This window comes from Gorilla gorilla, chromosome 9 (assembly GCF_029281585.2).
Source record: "Gorilla gorilla gorilla isolate KB3781 chromosome 9, NHGRI_mGorGor1-v2.1_pri, whole genome shotgun sequence".
Lineage (NCBI taxonomy): Eukaryota > Metazoa > Chordata > Mammalia > Primates > Hominidae > Gorilla > Gorilla gorilla.
The window spans coordinates 56,624,106-56,632,401 of record NC_073233.2 but is presented as its reverse complement, the minus strand read 5'-3'; positions in this window follow the sequence as shown (position 1 = coordinate 56,632,401).

The window sequence follows — 8,296 nt, the reverse complement described above, 5'->3', positions numbered from 1 at the left end:
TGTGTGCGTTCCACTCAGAGAGTTTACCCTTTCTTTTCACAGAGCAGTATGGAAACACTCTGTTTGTAACGTCTGCAAGTGGATATTTGGACCTCTCTGGGGATTTCGTTGGAAACGGGATTTCTGCATATAACGCTAGACAGAAGAATTCTCAGTAACTTCTGTGGGCTGCGTGTGTTCAACTCACAGAGTTGAAACTTCCTTTAGACAGAGCACATTTGAAACCGTCTTTTTGTGGAATTTGCAAGTGGAGATTCAAGCGCCTTTTGGCCAAGTGTAGAAAAGGAAATATCTTCCTATAAAAAGTAGAGAGAATCATTCTCAGCAACCACTTGGTGATGTGTGCGTTCCACTCACAGAGTTTAACCTTTCTTTTCATAGAGCAGTTTGGAAACACTCTGTTTGTAAGGTCTGCAAGTGGATATTTGGACCTCTCTGGGGATTTCGTTGGAAACGGGATTTCTGCATATAACGCCAGACAGAAGAATTCTCAGTAACTTCTTTCTGCTGTGTGTGTTCAACTCACAGAGTTGAACCTTCCTTTAGACAGAGCAGATTTGAAACCCTCTTTTTGTGGAATTTTCAAGTGGAGATTTCAAGCGCTTTGGGGCCAACGGTAGAAAAGGAAATATCTTCTTATAAAAACTAGAGAGAATCATTCTCAGCAACCACTTGGTGATGTGTGCGTTCCACTCACAGAGTTTAACCTTTCTTTTCATAGAGCAGTTTGGAGAAACTCTGTTTGTAAAGACTGCAATTGGATATTTGGACCTCTCTTGGGATATCTCTGGAAACGGGATTTCTGCATATAACGCTAGACAGATGAATTCTCAGTAACTTCTTTCGGCTCTGAGTGTTCATCTCACAGAGTTGAACCTTCCTTTAGACAGAGCAGTTTTGAACCTCTGTTTTTGTTGAATTCGCAAGTGGAGATTTCAAGCGCTTTGGGGCCAATGGTAGAAAAGGAAATATCTTCGTATAAAAACTAGAGGGAATCATTCTCAGCAACCACTTGGTGATGTGTGTGTTCCACTCACAGAGTTTACCCTTTCTTTTCATAGAGCAGTTTGGAAACACTCTGTTTGTAAAGTCTGCAAGTGGATATTTGGACCTCTCTGTGGATTTCGTTGGAAACGGGATTTCTGCATATAACGCTAGACAGAAGAATTCTCAGTAACTTCTTTGGGCTGTGTGTGTTCAACTCACAGAGTTGAACCTTCCTTTAGACAGAGCAGATTTGAAACCCTCTTTTTGTGGAACTTGCAAGGGGAGATTTCAAGCGCCTTGGGTCCAACGGTAGAAAAGGAAATATCTTCCTATAAAAACTGGAGAGAATCATTCTCAGCAACGACTTGGCAATGTGTGCGTTCCACTCACAGAGTTTAACCTTTCTTTTCTTAGAGCAGTTTGGAAACACTCTGTTTGTAAAGTCCGCAATTGGATATTTGGACCTCTCCTTGGATATCGTTGGAAACGGGATTTCTGCATACAACGCGAGACAGATGAATTCTCAGTAACTTCTTTGGGCTGTGTGTGTGCAACTCACAGAGTTGAACCTTCCTTTAGACAGAGCAGTTTTGAACCTCTGTTTTAATGGAACTCGCAAGTGGAGATTTCAAGCTATTTGGGGCCAATGGTAGAAAAGGATATATCTTCGTATAAAAACTAGAGAGAATCATTCTCAGCAACCACTTGGTGATGTGTGCATTCCACTCACAGAGTTTACCCTTTCTTTTCTTAGAGCAGTTTGGAAACACTCTGTTTGTAAAGTCTGCAAGTGGATATTTGGTCCTCTCTGGGGATTTCGTTGGAAACGGGATTTCTGCATATAACGCTAGACAGATGAATTCTCAGTAACTTCTTTGGGCTGCGTGTGTTCAACTCACAGAGTTGAACCTTCCTTTAGACAGAGCAGATTTGAAACCCTCTTTTTGTGGAATTTGCAAGTGGAGATTTCAAGCGCTTTGGGGCCAACGGTAGAAAAGGAAATATCTTCTTATAAAAACTAGAGAGAAGCATTCTCAGCAACCACTTGGTGATGTGTGCGTTCCACTCACAGAGTTTAACCTTTCTTTTCATAGAGCAGTTTGGAAACACTCTGTTTGTAAAGTCTGCAATTGGATATTTGGACCTCTCTTGGGATATCGTTGGAAACGGGATTTCTGCATATAACGCTAGACAGATGAATTCTCAGTAACTTCTTTCGGCTGTGAGTGTTCAACTCACAGAGTTGAACCTTCCTTTAGACAGAGCAGTTTTGACCCTCTGTTTTTGTGGAATTCGCAAGTGGAGATTTCAAGCGCTTTGGGGCCAATGGTAGAAAAGGAAATATCTTCGTATTAAAACTAGAGGGAATCATTCTCAGCAACCACTTGGTGATGTGTGCGTTCCACTCACAGAGTTTACCCTTTCTTTTCATAGAGCAGTTTGGAAACACTCTGTTTGTAAAGTCTGCAAGTGGATATTTGGACCTCTCTGGGGATTTCGTTGGAAACGGGATTTCTGCATATAACGCTAGACAGAAGAATTCTCAGTAACTTCTTTGGGCTGTGTGTGTTCAACTCACAGAGTTGAACCTTCCTTTAGACAGAGGAGATTTGAAACCCTCTTTTTGTGGAACTTGCAAGGGGAGATTTCAAGCGCCTTGAGTCCAACGGTAGAAAAGGAAATATCTTCCTATAAAAACTTGAGAGAATCATTCTCAACAACGACTTGGCAATGTGTGCATTCCACTCAAAGTGTTTAACCTTTCTTTTCTTAGAGCAGTTTGGAAACACTCTGTTTGTAAAGTCCGCAATTGGATATTTGGACCTCTCTTGGGATATCGTTGGAAACGGGATTTCTGCATACAACGCGAGACAGATGAATTCTCAGTAACTTCTTTGGGCTGTGTGTGTGCAACTCACAGAGTTGAACCTTCCTTTAGACAGAGCAGTTTTGAACCTCTGTTTTTGTGGAACTCGCAAGTGGAGATTTCAAGCTATTTGAGGCCAATGGTAGAAAAGGATATATCTTCGTATAAAAACTAGAGAGAATCATTCTCAGCAACCACTTGGTGATGTGTGCATTCCACTCACAGAGTTTGCCCTTTCTTTTCTTAGAGCAGTTTGGAAACACTCTGTTTGTAAAGTCTGCAAGTGGATATTTGGACCTCTCTGGGGATTTCGTTGGAAACGGGATTTCTGCATATAACGCTAGACAGAAGAATTCTCAGTAACTTCTTTGGGCTGCGTGTGTTCAACTCAGAGAGTTGAACCTTCCTTTAGACAGAGCAGATTTGAAACCCTCTTTTTGTGGAATTTGCAAATGGAGATTTCAAGCGCTTTGGGGCCAACGGTAGAAAAGGAAATATCTTCCTATAAAAACTAGAGAGAAGCATTCTCAGCAACCACTTGGTGATGTGTGCATTCCACTCACAGAGTTTAACCTTTCTTTTCATAGAGCAGTTTGGAAACACTCTGTTTGTAAAGTCTGCAATTGGATATTTGGACCTCTCTCGGGATATCTGTGGAAACGGGATTTCAGCATATAACGCTAGACAGATGAATTCTCAGTAACTTCTTTCGGCTGTGAGTGTTCAACTCACAGAGTTGAACCTTCCTTTAGACAGAGCAGTTTTGACCCTCTGTTTTTGTGGAATTCGCAAGTGGAGATTTCAAGCGCTTTGGGGCCAATGGTAGAAAAGGAAATATCTTCGTATAAAAACTAGAGGGAATCATTCTCAGCAACCACTTGGTGATGTGTGCGTTCCACTCACAGAGTTTACCCTTTCTTTTCATAGAGCAGTTTGGAAACACTCTGTTTGTAAAGTCTGCAAGTGGATATTTGGACCTCTCTGGGGATTTCGTTGGAAACGGGATTTCTGCATATAACGCTAGACAGATGAATTCTCAGTAACTTCTTTGGGCTGTGTGTGTTCAACTCACAGAGTTGAACCTTCCTTTAGACAGAGCAGATTTGAAACCCTCTTTTTGTGGAACTTGCAAGGGGAGATTTCAAGCGCCTTGGGTCCAACGGTAGAAAAGGAAATATCTTCCTATAAAAACTGGAGAGAATCATTCTCAGCAACGACTTGGCAATGTGTGCGTTCCACTCAAAGAATTTAACCTTTCTTTTCTTAGAGCAGTTTGGAAACACTCTGTTTGTAAAGTCCGCAATTGGATATTTGGACCTCTCTTGGGATATCGTTGGAAACGGGATTTCTGCATACAACGCGAGACAGATGAATTCTCAGTAACTTCTTTGGGCTGTGTGTGTGCAACTCACAGAGTTGAACCTTCCTTTAGACAGAGCAGTTTTGAACCTCTGTTTTTGTGGAACTCGCAAGTGGAGATTTCACGCTATTTGGGGCCAAAGGTAGAAAAGGATATATCTTCGTATAAAAACTAGAGAGAATCATTCTCAGCAACGACTTGGTGATGTGTGCATTCCACTCACAGAGTTTAACCTTTCTTTTTTTAGAGCAGTTTGGAAACACTCTGTTTGTAAAGTCTGCAAGTGGATATTTGGACCTCTCTGGGGATTTCGTTGGAAACGGGATTTCTGCATATAACGCTAGACAGATGAATTCTCAGTAACTTCTGTGGGCTGCGTGTGTTCAACTCACAGAGTTGAACCTTCCTTTAGACAGAGCAGATTTGAAACCCTCTTTTTGTGGAATTTGCAAGTGGAGATTTCAAGCGCTTTAGGGCCAACGGTAGAAAAGGAAATATCTTCCTATAAAAACTAGAGAGAATCATTCTCAGCAACCACTTGGTGATGTGTGCGTTCCACTCAGAGAGTTTACCCTTTCTTTTCATAGAGCAGTTTGGAAACACTCTGTTTGTAAAGTCTGCAAGTGGATATTTATACCTCTCTTGGGATATCGTTGGAAACGGGATTTCTGCATATAACGCTAGACAGATGAATTCTCAGTAACTCCTTTGGGCTGTGTGTGTGCAACTCACAGATTTGAACCTTCCTTTAGACAGAGCAGTTTTGAACCTCTGTTTTTGTGGAATTCGCAAGTGGAGATTTCAAGCGCTTTGGGGCCAACGGTAGAAAAGGAAATATCTTCTTATAAAAACTAGAGAGAATCATTCTCAGCAACCACTTGGTGATGTGTGCGTTCCACTCACAGAGTTTAACCTTTCTTTTCATAGAGCAGTTTGGAAAACCTCTGTTTGTAAAGACTGCAATTGGATATTTGGACCTCTCTTGGGATATCTCTGGAAACGGGATTTCTGCATATAACGCTAGACAGATGAATTCTCAGTAACTGCTTTCGGCTGTGAGTGTTCAACTCACAGAGTTGAACCTTCCTTTAGACAGAGCAGTTTTGAACCTCTGTTTTTGTGGAATTCGCAAGTGGAGATTTCAAGCGCTTTGGGGCCAATGGTAGAAAAGGAAATATCTTCGTAGAAAAACTAGAGGAAATCATTCTCAGCAACCACTTCGTGATGTGTGCGTTCCACTCACAGAGTTTACCCTTTCTTTTCATAGAGCAGTTTGGAAACACTCTGTTTGTAAAGTCTGCAAGTGGATATTTGGACCTCTCTGGGGATTTCGTTGGAAACGGGATTTCTGCATATAACGCTAGACAGAAGAATTCTCAGTAACTTCTTTGGGCTGTGTGTGTTCAACTCACAGAGTTGAACCTTCCTTTAGACAGAGCAGATTTGATACCCTCTTTTTGTGGAACTTGCAAGGGGAGATTTCAAGCGCCTTGGGTCCAACGGTAGAAAAGGAAATATCTTCCTATAAAAACTGGAGAGAATCATTCTCAGCAACGACTTGGCAATGTGTGCGTTCCACTCAAAGAGTTTAACCTTTCTTTTCTTAGAGCAGTTTGGAAACCCTCTGTTTGTAAAGTCCGCAATTGGATATTTGGACCTCTCTTGGGATATCGTTGGAAACGGGATTTCTGCATACAACGCGAGACAGATGAATTCTCAGTAACTTCTTTGGGCTGTGTGTGTGCAACTCACAGAGTTGAACCTTCCTTTAGACAGAGCAGTTTTGAACCTCTGTTTTTGTGGAACTCGCAAGTGGAGATTTCAAGCTATTTGGGGCCAATGGTAGAAAAGGATATATCTTCGTATAAAAACTAGAGAGAATCATTCTCAGCAACGACTTGGTGATGTGTGCATTCCACTCACAGAGTTTACCCTTTCTTTTCTTAGAGCAGTTTGGAAACACTCTGTTTGTAAAGTCTGCAAGTGGATATTTGGACCTCTCTGGGGATTTCGTTGGAAACGGGATTTCTGCATATAACGCTAGACATAAGAATTCTCAGTAACTTCTTTGGGCTGCGTGTGTTCAACTCACAGAGTTGAACCTTCCTTTAGACAGAGCAGATTTGAAATCCTCTTTTTGTGGAATTTGCAAGTGGAGATTTCAAGTGCTTTGGGGCCAACGGTAGAAAAGGAAATATCTTCTTATAAAAACTAGAGAGAAGCATTCTCAGCAACGACTTGGTGATGTGTGCATTCCACTCACAGAGTTTAACCTTTCTTTTCATAGAGCAGTTTGGAAACACTCTGTTTGTAAACTCTGCAATTGGATATTTGGAACTATCTTGGGATATCGTTGTAAACGGGATTTCTGCATATAACGCTAGACAGATGAATTCTCAGTAACTTCTGTTTGCTGCGTGTGTTCAACTCACAGAGGTGAACCTTCCTTTAGACAGAGCAGATTTGAAACCCTCTTTTTGTGGAATTTGCAAGTGGAGATTTCAAGCGCTTTGGGGCCAACGGTAGAAAAGGAAATATCTTCCTATAAAAACTAGAGAGAATCTTTCTCAGCAACCACTTTGTGATGTGTGCGTTCCACTCAGAGAGTTTACCCTTTCTTTTCATAGAGCAGTTTGGAAACACTCTTTTGTAAAGTCTGCAAGTGGATATTTATACCTCTCTTGGGATATCGTTGGAAACGGGATTTCTGCATATAACGCTAGACAGATGAATTCTCAGTAACTCCTTTGGGCTGTGTGTGTGCAACTCACAGAGTTGAACCTTCCATTAGACAGAGCAGTTTTGAACCTCTGTTTTTGTGGAATTTGCAAGTGGAGATTTCAAGCGCTTTGGGGCCAACGGTAGAAAAGGAAATATCTTCTTATAAAAAGTAGAGAGAATCATTCTCAGCAACCACTTGGTGATGTGTGCGTTCCACTCACACAGTTTAACCTTTCTTTTCATAGAGCCGTTTGGAAACACTCTGTTTGTAAAGTCTGCAAGTGGATATTTCGACCTCTCTGGGGATTTCGTTGGAAACGGGATTTCTGCATATAACGCTAGACAGAAGAATTCTCAGTAACTTCTTTGGGCTGCGTGTGTTCCACACACAGAGATGAACCTTCCTGTAGACAGAGCAGATTTGAAACCCTCTTTCTGTGGAATTTGCAAGTGGAGATTTCAAGCGCTTTGGGGCCAATGGTAGAAAAGGAAATATCTTCGTATAAAAACTAGAGATAATCATTCTCAGCAACCACTTGGTGATGTATGCGTTCCACTCACAGAGTTTACCATTTCTTTTCATAGAGCAGTTTGGAAACACTCTGTTTGTAAAGTCTGCAAGTGGATATTTGGACCTCTTTGAGGATTTCATTGGAAACGGCATTTCTGCATATAACGCTGACAGAAGAATTCTCAGTAACTTCTGTGGGCTGCGTGTGTTCAACTCACTTAGTTGAACCTTCGTTTAGACAGAGCAGATTTGAAACCCTCTTTTTGTGGAATTTGCAAGTGGAGATTTCAAGTGCTTTGGGGCCAATGATAGAAAAGGAAATATCTTCTTATAAAAAGTAGAGAGAATCATTCTCAGCAACCACTTGGTGATGTGTGCGTTCCACTCACAGAGTTTAACCTTTCTTTTCATAGAGCAGTTTGGAAACACTCTGTTTGTAAAGTCTGCAAGTGGATATTTGGACCTCTCTGGGGATTTCGTTGGAAACGGGATTTCTGCATATAACGCTAGACAGAAGAATTCTCAGTAACTTCTTTCGGCTGTGTGTGTTCAACTCACAGAGTTGAACCTTCCTTTAGACAGAGCAGATTTGAAGCCGTCTTTTTGTGGAATTTGCAAGTGGAGATTTCAAGCGCTTTGGGGCCAACTGTAGAAAAGGAAATATCTTCCTATAAAAACTAGAGAGAATCATTCTCAGCAACCACTTGGTGATGTGTGCGTTCCACTCAGAGAGTTTACCCTTTCTTTTCATAGAGCAGTTTGGAAACACTCTGTTTGTAAAGTCTGCAAGTGGATATTTGGACCTCTCTGGGGATTTCGTTCGGAACGGGATTTCTGCATATAACGCTAT